This window comes from Bos mutus, chromosome 8, assembly GCF_027580195.1.
Source record: "Bos mutus isolate GX-2022 chromosome 8, NWIPB_WYAK_1.1, whole genome shotgun sequence".
Lineage (NCBI taxonomy): Eukaryota > Metazoa > Chordata > Mammalia > Artiodactyla > Bovidae > Bos > Bos mutus.
Window position 1 is genome coordinate 52,779,598 of NC_091624.1, and position 12,306 is coordinate 52,791,903.

General features: G+C 37.8%; 1 protein-coding gene across 2 annotated transcripts in view; it reads right to left on the reverse strand.

The window, feature by feature from the left end:
* The window catches only part of UNC13B (unc-13 homolog B), a 211,927-nt gene that overhangs the window by 89,880 nt on the left and 109,741 nt on the right, over positions 1 to 12,306 (reverse strand). The gene's annotated exons all lie outside the window — the stretch shown is intronic.

Below are 12,306 nucleotides of genomic sequence, written 5' to 3' on the forward strand. Positions count from 1 at the left end.
AGGAGCTCAGTGATTTCCCGTAGTCAGCAGCAGAAGATGGGAAATGGAGCTTTGGCCAACTGGTCATGTTTGGGATTGGCTGCTCCGCTTCCTGGGGGACTGCAGGTGAGTCTTTCTGGGTATCAAGTATCTCACAATGTTCTTTGGCACAAAGCACAGGTTCCTCCAGTGGAGGGTGAGAAATGTACCCTTGGGTTTCCAGTGTGGCACTCTGGCTGACACTTGCCTCACTGAACAGCGCTGTTTCTAGTGAACTGGCTGCCTGTAGCTCTAAGAAGTCTTGGTTTGCAGAGATGGATTGCATATCTGACTCTGGCTCAAGAGGAAGAGGTGGCTGAACTGGAGGAGGAAGCTCTTTGGCAATCCAGGTAGGATCTGGATGCAACTGTATTGGCAATGGGATATCCTCTGCTTCCAATGATGCCTCTGTGTCTGTAGCCTGCAGCATCCCCATGTCTCCTTCATCGCTCAGAGACAATACTCCTTGCCCAGTATCATCCCCTGAGACAGAAGATGCACCCTCAATTATTTCAGAATGTTGGGGTTCTGGAATATTGTCTGGAATATTCTTGTTTTCCATTTCAGTTGTTAGTTTAGGATCATCTGTCAAGGTCTCCAAGTCTGACTCTGCACTAACCACAGTCATTCCACAGTCACTGACCATAGATTCTGAATTGAGTGCTCCCAAGGTAACTTCTTTACACAAATTTTCTGGAGGTACTGACCCTACAGTATCTCTGAGACTACCATTTTGAAGCAATGCAGTAGCTGGAACAGATGATTCTTGTTTGCATGTCTCTGGTTTGGGACTTTTAAAAATTCCAAATAACTCACCTTTGAGAGGCTGAGATGATGTACCAGAAGAAAGAGAGAAAAAAGAATTTTTCTTTGGAGGTTTAGGAGAAGAGAAAAGTCCGGAGAATGTTTTGGGAGGTTCAATTAAGGACCCAGAGAAAGATTTCACTTTGGTCACAAACCCCGAAAGCATTTCTACTGAAGAGTCCAACACTGATTTGTCTTCCTCTTTATCCTCACCTTGACTCTGGAGGTGCCATATATCTCCTGGCTCCACAGAGGAAGTTGGCTCCAGGATCTTTGTTAAGACCTCATCAGGGGCCTTTTCTAATGGCAAATTCAATGGATCACTAGTAAATTTTTCATTTTGGTGGGAGTTAGTACAAGTGTTTAAATTGTTGAGCTTTTCAACCAAATGGCTATCATGGGAAAAAGAACTGGGCAGTGAGTCATTCATGGATGCTTCTTGTATAAAAGCTTCTTCGTGGGTAGATATCTCAAGGGTCTCTGGACCAATGAGCAGTGTTTCAGTCTGTGCCTGAAATCCTGGTGAATGAGGAACAATGTCTTTTTGTGACTGATTTATCTGGAAATCTGAAGATGTCCTTGGTCCATTACTGGAACCTAGTTTTCCTGGATCATTCTCCTCTACATTGAGCTCATCTGCAAGGGAGATAATCTCAGTGGTGTTGCTAATGGAAACACAAGAAGCCATTTGCTGTTCATGAACTACTTCCTGGACCATGCTATCTCCATTGCCATTAGAACCTTCTTTAGTTATTGTACCACTCATGTCCACAAAAACACTTGGCTTCTTACAGGGCTGGGAAGTCACTGGAGCAGTAGTTGAAAGGCTCTGTTTTTTCCCAGGACTCTGCTGCTTTTCATCCAAAAAAGACAAGCTGAAGAAACTGAAAGAGCTTTTAGGAGAGGCATCCTTCTTGCTGCCTGAGTTAGCAGTGGGGAAAAAGAAAGGAAGTGTGAATAGCCCTTCTGCTTGAGATTTGGTTCTGGGTAGAGCAGCAGAGGCTCTGTTCCCAGATTTTTCAGATCCAGTCAGGAAAGAAAATATATTTTTTCTTGTTGGCAATTCTGGTTGGGAGGGAGATGTGGCAGTTGAAAAACTGTGGTCTTTGTCAGAAAAATGATCTTGTTCATTTGAATTTCTTCTGCTCGGAATATCTAAAGATATTTTATCACTTCTTGGGACTTCTGTCACTATAGACATACCACTGGCTTCTACTGAAGAATCTTTGGAACAGTCTTTGAAACCTGTTGAGAAAGATGAATTTGGTGACTTGTAGGTTAGGTGGTCTCTGGAGGGTACCTCTTCTTCAGTCAAATGATCACCCTTGATCTCCTTAATTGCTGGTTCCTTTAGCTCACTGTCATCAATGGTAGTCTGCTTGTTCAGACCTCTAACTCGAACTTTCCCTTTAGAGGAAACTGGTGCAACAGGAAAGTTCCCAACATCCTGTCTAGCTAGATGTGTGGCATTAGGACTAGACTTGACCTCTTCCATATTAGTCACTGAAGAAACAGCCACATTTTCCATTGTTTGTATAGGAGACACACTGCTTTTAAAGAAATCCCCTAGAGTACCAAAAAAATTTGAAACACCAGGAGATTCATTCTTTTCCTGAGATGATATCTTTCTATTTTTATCATTATTCTTTTCTAAACTTGGTGATCCTTCTTTATTTACTTGGGTTTTAAACAGGTTCAGAAATCCAGATGACTGCTTCTCATTTGCTGTTGCACTTACTGAAGGGTCTTCTTCCCGGCCAAAGAGTTTCAGCGCGCTTTTAAATAAAGTTCTCTCAGACTCTTTGGAAGATTGGTCCTGGGGAGGCTTATAGTTCTTGTGTTCATCCCTACTAAACTGTGATACACAGGAAACTGAAACAGAGTCAGTTGTAATCATCTTGTCATCTTCTATATCTGAATTATCCTCAGGAGTTGCTTGGCTTACCTGAAAAACAGGTTTTAACAAACTTTGCTTTTTCACAGGCATGCTTTTATTTAAAGGGGATTCTTTCTTCATATTTTTAGTAAATTCTAGTTGCTGAACACTGGATACTATTTGTCTCTCTGAATCCTTCTTGAGAAGACTTTCTTTCTCATTTTGAGAGTTACTCTCTAGTTGCTTACTTGAGATTAATAACTGAAGACTATCATTTGTTACCTCTGCTAAGTTTGACTGCTGATCTCTTTTCTCTGTGGCTGATGACTTTAAGGCTTCACTCTTATCAAAATTCAAAGTATTTCCAATTGAAGCACCCAAAGCAGAAAATAACGAAGTCACTTTGTTCAATGATGACATCTCTTCTGTTTGCTGTGGGATGTTAGTCTTATTTTCAGGAAATGTGTTAGTCTTATCTTCTGAAGAGGAAGCTTCTTCAGAAGAAGACTGGATCCAGTGGAAACTGGAAAGGTTAACTGATGAATCCTTAGAGAGAGGCTGATGTTTATCTCCCTTTATAATTTCATTTTTATTTAAGACATGATTACCAATAGTTTGGGGCTGATTTCTGAGATCCAATATACATTCAAAGTCTTCAGAACCACATGGCCTTTCTTTAAAAGCTACAAAATTTCCTTCAGACTTTTGAGGATTATAGCCTGAAAAATCTAATAGTTGATTCCTTTGGTCATAATCTGACTCAAGTACTTGTGAAAAGGTTCCTAAGTTTAGATACACTGGTCCCTCACTTCTTGGCAAAACTACAGATAAATCAAGTGGGTCATCATTTGGTTCCTCTTCAACATACCACAGTAATTCATCTTCCTTGTCAAGTACTTTAAAACTGTAAGCAGAAACAGTACAATCATCCAACATAATACTTGACAGATCATTTGTCACATTTTGTAGGTCACAATTCAAATACTCTTCATAAGAAAAATCAGGTATAAATAAATATGCATACTGCCCAGTAGAATCAGTAAGGAAAAAGTAGATATATTGGCCATCATGGAACATAAAATATCCATAATCACCATCCTCTGATGGCCACCACATTCCATTTTCAAGACATGACAACCACTCCTGATATTCATAACCAACACTTGAAAAAATAAAGTTTTCATCCATTCTTGATGAATCTAGATCAACTATGGGGCGTGTACTCTTCTCATAACCTGAAGAACAACTTAAGTCAATGGGTAATTCTTCTAGTGAATTCTTAGTCTCATTAATTGGAAAATAACAAGAACTTCCATATAATGAGTTAGCTGCCCACATATCACCTCTTAATAAGTAATCTTCATTAAATGCTAACTGGTTGAATGATTCATATGGTAAGTCACACCAAATGACACTGTTTGGATTTGTTCTCCCCTCCGAGATATTTGCATTTTGATCTTTTTGGCAAAAATTTATTGCTGAGTTTTCTGAGTCAGGCCACAAGAAAACATTGGTTGATGGAAATGTATTTTGATTCAACACATAATATACTGGCTGAATTTTTCTGGAATTTTTTGAGAAATCTTTTATATCAGAATCCCAGTCATAAGAGAAAGGACTGTCCATGTCTTCAAAAGACTGATAGTGGTTTGAATGACTAAGAATATTAGTATTTAGTATAGGTGAAGTTGACTTGTTAGAATTTTCATGTAGTTTTGCCTCAAGAACATGATGTGGTATTTGCCTCATAGGCAAAGATTTCTCTGATAGGTCCTGCTGTGCAACTGGAGTGCAGTGAAGTACACTGTTGGCAGAAGAGGGGCAATTCTTTACACTTTGCTGGTTTTTCCACGTAGGAGGGCAATGATTGTCAACCCCAGCATCAGATAATGGAATGTCTTCTTTAGGTAAAGTCAAGCATCTTTTTATAAAGCCAGAAGTTTCTTGTTTTTCACGATTCCTCTGGTTTTCAGAAGTCACACATGAAGTAACAGGGATCTCATCCGAGGATAAACATTTAGTTCCATTCAAACCTTTTAGGTCACCTAAAGACATGGACTTTGCTGCATCTGGTTTAGAATCAGTCATACTGCTACCGGATATCAAGTTAAAAATTCCAGAGAATAGGCTTGGGGTATTATTCCTGTGAGGAGAGTCATCTTTTTTCACATTTAATTCTTGTTGATTAGACAAGTTTTCTAAAGAAGAAAACCTGTTAAACAGGCTAGAAAAGAGTCCTCCTTGGGTTCTTTTCTCAGAAGCTTTGTCTACAAGTTTGTCATCACTCGTTTCATTAACCGAGGTGGGTTTTGAAGTGGTAGAACTAAATGCTAATGAAGAGTCTGGCACTGTTAAGGATGTCACTTGTGTAAGAGCCTTACTTTCTTCTAAAGAATCTGAAGGTATATGTTCTTTGGACACATCTCCAGGAATGTTTAAGGTATCTCTCTCACAGTTCTCTACTGCTGTGTGCTCACTTGAGTTTAATTCCTCTATACTCCCAAATTTCCCAAGATTACTATTAATATTTGGAGCCAAATCACACTTTATTTTAGTAAGTGTGGCATCTTCAGAAGTATTTATTTGGTCACTCTCATTAGATGTCTTTATATCACCAAATTTCCTTAGATTACTATTAATATCTGGAACTGAATTAGATTTTATTGAACTAAGTTTGGTATTTGCATGGCAGTTTCTTTGGACCTCCTCATCAGTGGTTACTGCTGAGCCATGAAAACTCTGGTCATTGACAGTTTTATGGCTGTCAGTGAAAGAAAATTTAAACAAAGGGAACATGCTTCCTTTCTCTTTTAAATCCTGCTGCTTTTCAGAATGACTAAGAACTTTGAGAAATGGAATATGTAATTTTCCACTAAAGGAAAAGGAATATCCATCTTTCTTAGGGTCCCTTTCCCATCCATCTTCTTCCAACTGGTGAATTTTCATAGAGTCTGACAAAGTCTCCTTCGAACAGGTCTCAGGGGAAGTGAGCAAAAACTGGTTAAAATATTTATTGAGTGGCTCCAGGAAATCATCACCAGTAATTTTCTTTCCCTCTAATGGCTCTGAAGATGCCTCTTTATTTGCAGTTCTACTCCCAGCTACACAAGGATGTTCCAAAGTATCCTTGACACATATTTTTGGTTGCTCTGGTGACACAGACAGATCTGTACAGGGTTCTCTTTCCAATAGATTCGCAACATCATCTTTCTTACTTGCAGAAAGAGCTAAGTTAGAAGGTTCAAAGGCTGAGTTAGAAGACAACAAATCCTCACTTACGGGCATTTGGTGGTGGGGAGTTTCTCCATCACTCCTATTTAAAGTGACAATGCTACTGTCATTGCCAAGGGTATCTTCCCTTTGATTTGACCCCAAATCACATACAACAAAGTTTTCCTTTCTTGTTGACTTGCTCTGGTCATCATCGTTTTTGGTTTCATCCTTTTCCGAAAAAAGCTTTAATGGATTTAGCATGCTGAAAACAGACTTTATAACAGAACTCTGACTCTGTGGAGCCGAGTCCCTTCCACCAGTTTCTGTTGCATCCTGAAAGTTTAGATTTCCAGTTGTACTGTTCTTGTGCTCACTTTCAAAAGTTTTGTCCACTTTGCAAAAGTCCTTATTGTCAACTGTTTGAGAAGGTATCGGAGACGGAGATTGTACAGAAGGATCATTCTCTGATACTGACCTGGCTCTGGGTCTAGATGGCGAATTACTCACCCCTGTTTGATTGAGAGTTTCTGTTTTCTCTGGAACTAAATGAACCAGCTTTTCCACAGAGGTTGTCAGATGCTTTGTGCCTGAACCCACCTTTTCTGAGAGTGAACTAAATAAAGATCCAACAGCACATTTAACTCCATTCAGCTCAGGGAAAGAGATGGCCTTGTCCTTCTCGTTCTTGACAAGGTTTGAAGATGGTATTTGATCCTCAGGCATTTTCTTTTCTGCATTATTAATAGTACTATTATGTTTAAGTGTTTTTTTAGTTTCTGAAAGGGAACCAAATTTATTAATCTCCTCTTCCTTTTCTGCTAAATATTCTGACACTGTTTCTACCAAACACTGAAGCTCATCCATTGTATCAACATAGTCCTCCTTGGGTTCCTCAACACAGGAAAGGGTCATCTCTTCCGTGGGGCACCCAGACAGATCTCTAAGTGTGTCTGTATCACAATTCATCCTTTGGGATGGGAATGAAGGATTTGCTCTATAATATTCTTCTGGAAAACCTCCAATATGATGGAGATTGGATGGATGACATGTTGGTGAGAGTAAACCTTCCTGCTTATCAGAAACAGGAGAACCCAGAAGTTCATCAGAAGTACTGCTGGTAGAATCTTCAAGAATATCTAATGGAGTGAAATTAGTAACATGCTGGTTTAAGTCAGATGACTTTTCATAGTTCTTAAAACAACCAGGAAGATCAAAATCATGATTTTCTAAGTTAGCGGCCCACTTGCCACTCTTAACCACAAATCCATTTTTGTAGGGATGCAAAACTGTGTAGTTTTGTTCCTTCTTTTCAATGTGGCAAAAGTCACAATTTCCAGTGTTAGGATATATACTTTTAAAGTTAGTCTTAGTCCCTGATTTATCATCATATTGTCTTCTTTCACTGTCTTCAAAATGACTATACAAGGGTGTTTTTTTCCTTCTCCTATCTATTGTATCATATTTCTGAGGATATCTGGAGAAAGCAGGCGTTTCAAACTTAAGGTCATAATTAAAGGCAGCAGAGAATTCTGTCTCTTGGCTTTGAGATGGTGCCTTTTTTGAATTCTTGTACTTTGGTTGTATTTGTTGGTTGTAATATTTATCAGTTTTCAAAAGAGTTCTCACTTCTTTTACCTCTGCTTCCTTTAAGTTTATGTTACTGTCTTCTAGAAACTCTTGAGACATTTCCCCCTCTACCTCCTCATATATACATTCTTGCTCTTCATAGTCAACATCAGAGAAAGATGGAATAATTCTAATTTTGTCATTTTGAGCCTGAAAGCCTTGTCTGATGTAAAGAGAAAAATGGAGGAATAGTAAGGCAGGAAAAAAAAAAAAGGAGAAACAGGGAAAAGAAAAAAAATTGTAAGATTTAGTGCATATTCAATGAGAAAACTAAAATTAGTAAAATTTTCTGTCTGATAAAAACCATTCAGACTGAAAAGATATAAGGAAATCCATACATTCTTAATTCAGCATTATAACAACATAGTAAAAAAGTTTTTTCCACATCAGAGAAAGACTACCTATAACAACTTTAAAATACTTCACTTGCTACCGTTAACTACTTATTATTTTCTAAGAAATAAAGAAGCAAATAATAAGAATATGTTCCATCAATATTTAGAATGTATTTATAATGCCAAAGTTTAGAACTGTTACATAGCCCACGAACATATATCAAGGGATATCAAGAAATCTAAATTTCCTGATGAATTTGGGTCTGAGAAGCCACCAAGCTGTTAACTTGCTGAAGGTTGTATTTTAGGCAGTATAGCCAAGAATATGGTCAAACATACTATTTTTAAAAAGAAAAATATGTAGAAAATATAATAAAAATTTTTGACTACTATAAGTCAAACCTTGTCATAGTACCAAAAAGAGAAAATTATTTAAAGTATCATAATTTGTCATTTGTGAAACCTAAAGGCTACATGCATTGAGGATCACAGTGAAACGAACATATTTTGCATACTGATTACAGAATCAGAAGCTACACATTCAACTTCAGTCAGTGAATACAGAAGACAGCCGACCTTTCTTTCACTGAAGTTAAAGACTGCCTATTTCCTGTGTACCAAGGTGGGGGTGTAGAGAAGGCCTGCAGACTAGGAGTCTGTCAGCTCAGTGTGTTCTTCTATAGATCTAACATCTGATAGCATTTATTTAGGAAACAGAAACAACATCAAAGTGTCACTTAGCCTCTAAAGAGCCATCAAGGGTGAGACGGATATTCTTTTGATACCCCTCAACACTAGAGATATGCTTAATAGCTCACAAAGTCCAACACCATTGTCAAACCTCCAATTATGCATTTTTATATAATATACATACATTTCCCATTATTCTGGTTATTCCCATTATTTGCTTGAGTGAGGGAAACCAATTTATACATACATATATGTGTGTGTGTGTGTGTGTGTGTGTGTGTATATATATATATACACACACACATAAAATATGCAGTTTCATTATTCTCAGATATTCTCAAAAAGTCAAACTAACTCACTCCATCCTAGAAGAAGTCTTTATCATTGCAACGTAAATCAGTCAATAGCCATGGCTGTGGTAATAGAAACTACTTATCTGTACATTTCTAGTTTACTGGAAGGTACTACAAACTGTTGGTTCAATCAAGGATTTTAAATTCTTCCTTAAAAGCCCTAACTTAAGGTCTTAGACTATTTCCAAGAACTTAGTATTTACAGTAATAGAAGTTTAAAAACCAAACTAGTGATACAATTTCTTCAAAAAATTTTTAAAGAAAAATCAAGTCAAAAATTTGTTAAAAATGTCGGTAATACAAGTTTACTTAAAAATCATGTTAACGTCTCCTTTGCTGGAGATGCTAAAATATTTACTCTTTAATCTCATTTCATATACTGATACAGAAAACTAATCAAATTTATATGTGATCAATTAAAGAAAAATTTTAGGAAAAAAAAATTACAACTTAAAGTACAACACTAATGCTCTTCCAAGTGTTACTACAGCAGTGATAACAAGGTGATGATCAGGTAAACTACATATTCTTCTGACAACTGCAGTCATAATTCAAGTTGATGTGCCATTATTATTGCTGGCCTGCACACTCAACGCTTGTAAATACAGAGGGGAAAGAGAGCCAAAACAATTTTTTTTTGCTATTATGTTTTTTTTCTTAAAGAAAATATAAATAACCAAAACCAAATGAATAAAATAAGCAGTTAATAAACCAGCAAGAAGTAGGGACCAACTTCAGTAGGATTCCTGCCACACTTCTTTTCAGAATTAAATTGTGAACAGTAAGAATTCTACATGATAAAATTTTACTGAAAATACTCTCAGAGATGACAGTAAACAGAGTTAGGATGTTGTCTAGCAGGTATATAACCATCTGAGGTTCAGAATATTTACTTACCAGTTTGATACGGTGGGGAAAACTCTCAGATCATCCTATAATATAGTCAATTTTAGCAGCCAAAATTATGAGCTAAATTGGAGTGGTTTTTCAAAAAACTAACCTCCAACCAGTGAAATATTGATTCAGGAAACAATTATCAATGGATGCTAAAATCAATATATAAACGGTTGTTTAAGAAACAGAATATATTCACAATCTCAGGTGTCATCCCAGAGATCCACAATTACAAAGAAGAAAGGTAACTTTACATTAGAGAAATCTGGTATATATACCAGATTAATCCAGAAATCAAATTAAATGTCAACAATAACAAGACAATGTAAAATGTGACTGCTGATGCACTGTGAAGGAAACGTCTATGCAGTGTTTTTGTCAAACATATTTAACCTGATTATAAACCGGAAAAACAATCAGACCAAACTAAATTAAGAGGCATTCTCAAAATTGGTTTGGACTCTTCAAAAAATGTTGGTGTCTCAAAAGATTAAAAATAAAAAAGTAAGGGAATTTTGTGAGATTATAGGAGACTACAGAAACAGGGAAATCACATGTAAGGCACCATACTCTTTAACTGGATCCTGCATCAAAAAAAAAAAAAAAAAAATATATATATATATATAGGAGAAGGAAATAGCAACCCACTCCGGTACTCTTGCCTGGGAAATCCCGTGGACGGAGGAGCCTGGTAGGCTACAGTCCATGGGGTCGCTAAGAGTCAGAGACGACTGAGCGATTTCACTTTCACGCATTGGAGAAGGAAATAGCAACCCACTCCAGTATTCTTGCCTGGAGAATCCCAGGGACAGAGGAGTCTGGTGGGCTGCTGTCTATGGGATCACACAAAATCGGACATGACTAAAGCAACTTAGCAGCAGCAGCAGCATAAAGAACATTATTGGGACAACTGAAAAAATTTAAATATGGTCTAGATGCTAAATAATATTGTATCTTTAAATTTCTTTGAGTGTGATCATAATATTATGGTTATATAAAAGAAAGTCCTTTTTCTTGGGAGTTATATGCTGAAGTACCTCCTGGTAAAGTAACTTGGTATCTTCAACTTACTTTCAAATGGTTCAGGAAAAAAGAAAACGCATGTGTGGTACTTCCCTGGCAGTCCAGTGGTTAGGACTCCATGCTTTTACTACCAAGCACATGGGTTCAATCCCTGACTGGGGAGCTAAGATCCCATAAGTTCTAAGGCATGGCCAAAAAAGCAAAAAAATGTATGTGTATATGAATATATATTACAGAGAATGAGACAAAGTAAACATGACAGAATGTTAATACACCTAATGAATCTAGGCTATGTGAATATATGAGAAGTATATATTATTTCTCTAAATTTTAAGTATGATTTTTTTTTTAAGTTTGGGGAAGAGTAGGGAGCATATACAGAGAAGGCAATGGCACCCCACACCAGTACTCTTGCCTGGAAAATCCCATGGAAGGAGGAGCCTGGAAGGCTGCAGTCCATGGGGTCGCTGAGAGTTGGACACAACTGAGCGACTTCACTTTCACTTTTCACTTTCATACATTGGAGAAGGAAATGGCAACCCACTCCAGTGTTCTTGCCTGGAGAATCCCAGGGACGGGGGAGCCTGGTAGGCTGCTGTCTATGGGGTCGCACAGAGTCAGACACAACTGAAGTGACTTAGCAGTAGCAGCAGGGAGCATATATGTATGTATTTGCTTTTATGCTTTTAAGCATATGACAATGGTCTGTGGAAGTGTGCATAAGAAACAAGGGTGGTAGAGAACTAGGAGGCAGGAAGAGGAGGCAATAGAGGAAGACAAACAGGTGTGGGTGGGTAATTCTTTGCTGTGTATTATATTGTACCTTAACATACTTAGGTTGCCGTCTATGGGGTCACACAGAGTCGGACACGACTGAAGAGACTTAGCAGCTTACAGCAGCAACATACTTTTACATTAAATGTTTTATGTATTTAAGAAATTAATAAAAAGCTTTTTTTTAAGTTCCAGCAAAAGTACCAAATCTGCTATAGTGAGATTATATTGGTTTTCTTCTGACATTCCCAGGGAAATATTTAGGTAGGATGAATTACCCAAACATTTAATATCTGTGGGTTTTTTTTTTTTTTAATCTTAATGAAAGGTATATCAAAGTCACTGGGCTGGGCAGAGAGGTGAGCAGGTTTTTTTCAGCCATCTACCCCAAGTATGTCTGTCCCCACCTACTGATAATAAAGAAAAACTCTTACTGATGGACATACATAAATGTGGGCTTCCTTGGTGGCTCAATCGGTAAAGAACCTGCCTGCAATGTGGGAGACCTGGGTTCGATTCCTGGGTCCAGAAGATCCCCTAGAGAAGGAAATAGCAACTCACTCCAGTATTCTTGCCTGGGAAATCCCATGGACAGAGGAGGCTGGTGGGCTACAATCCATGGGGTTGCAAGAGTCCAACACAACTTAATGACTAAGCCACCATCCCATGCATAAATGTGAACTTTATAAAGAAGAGGGGG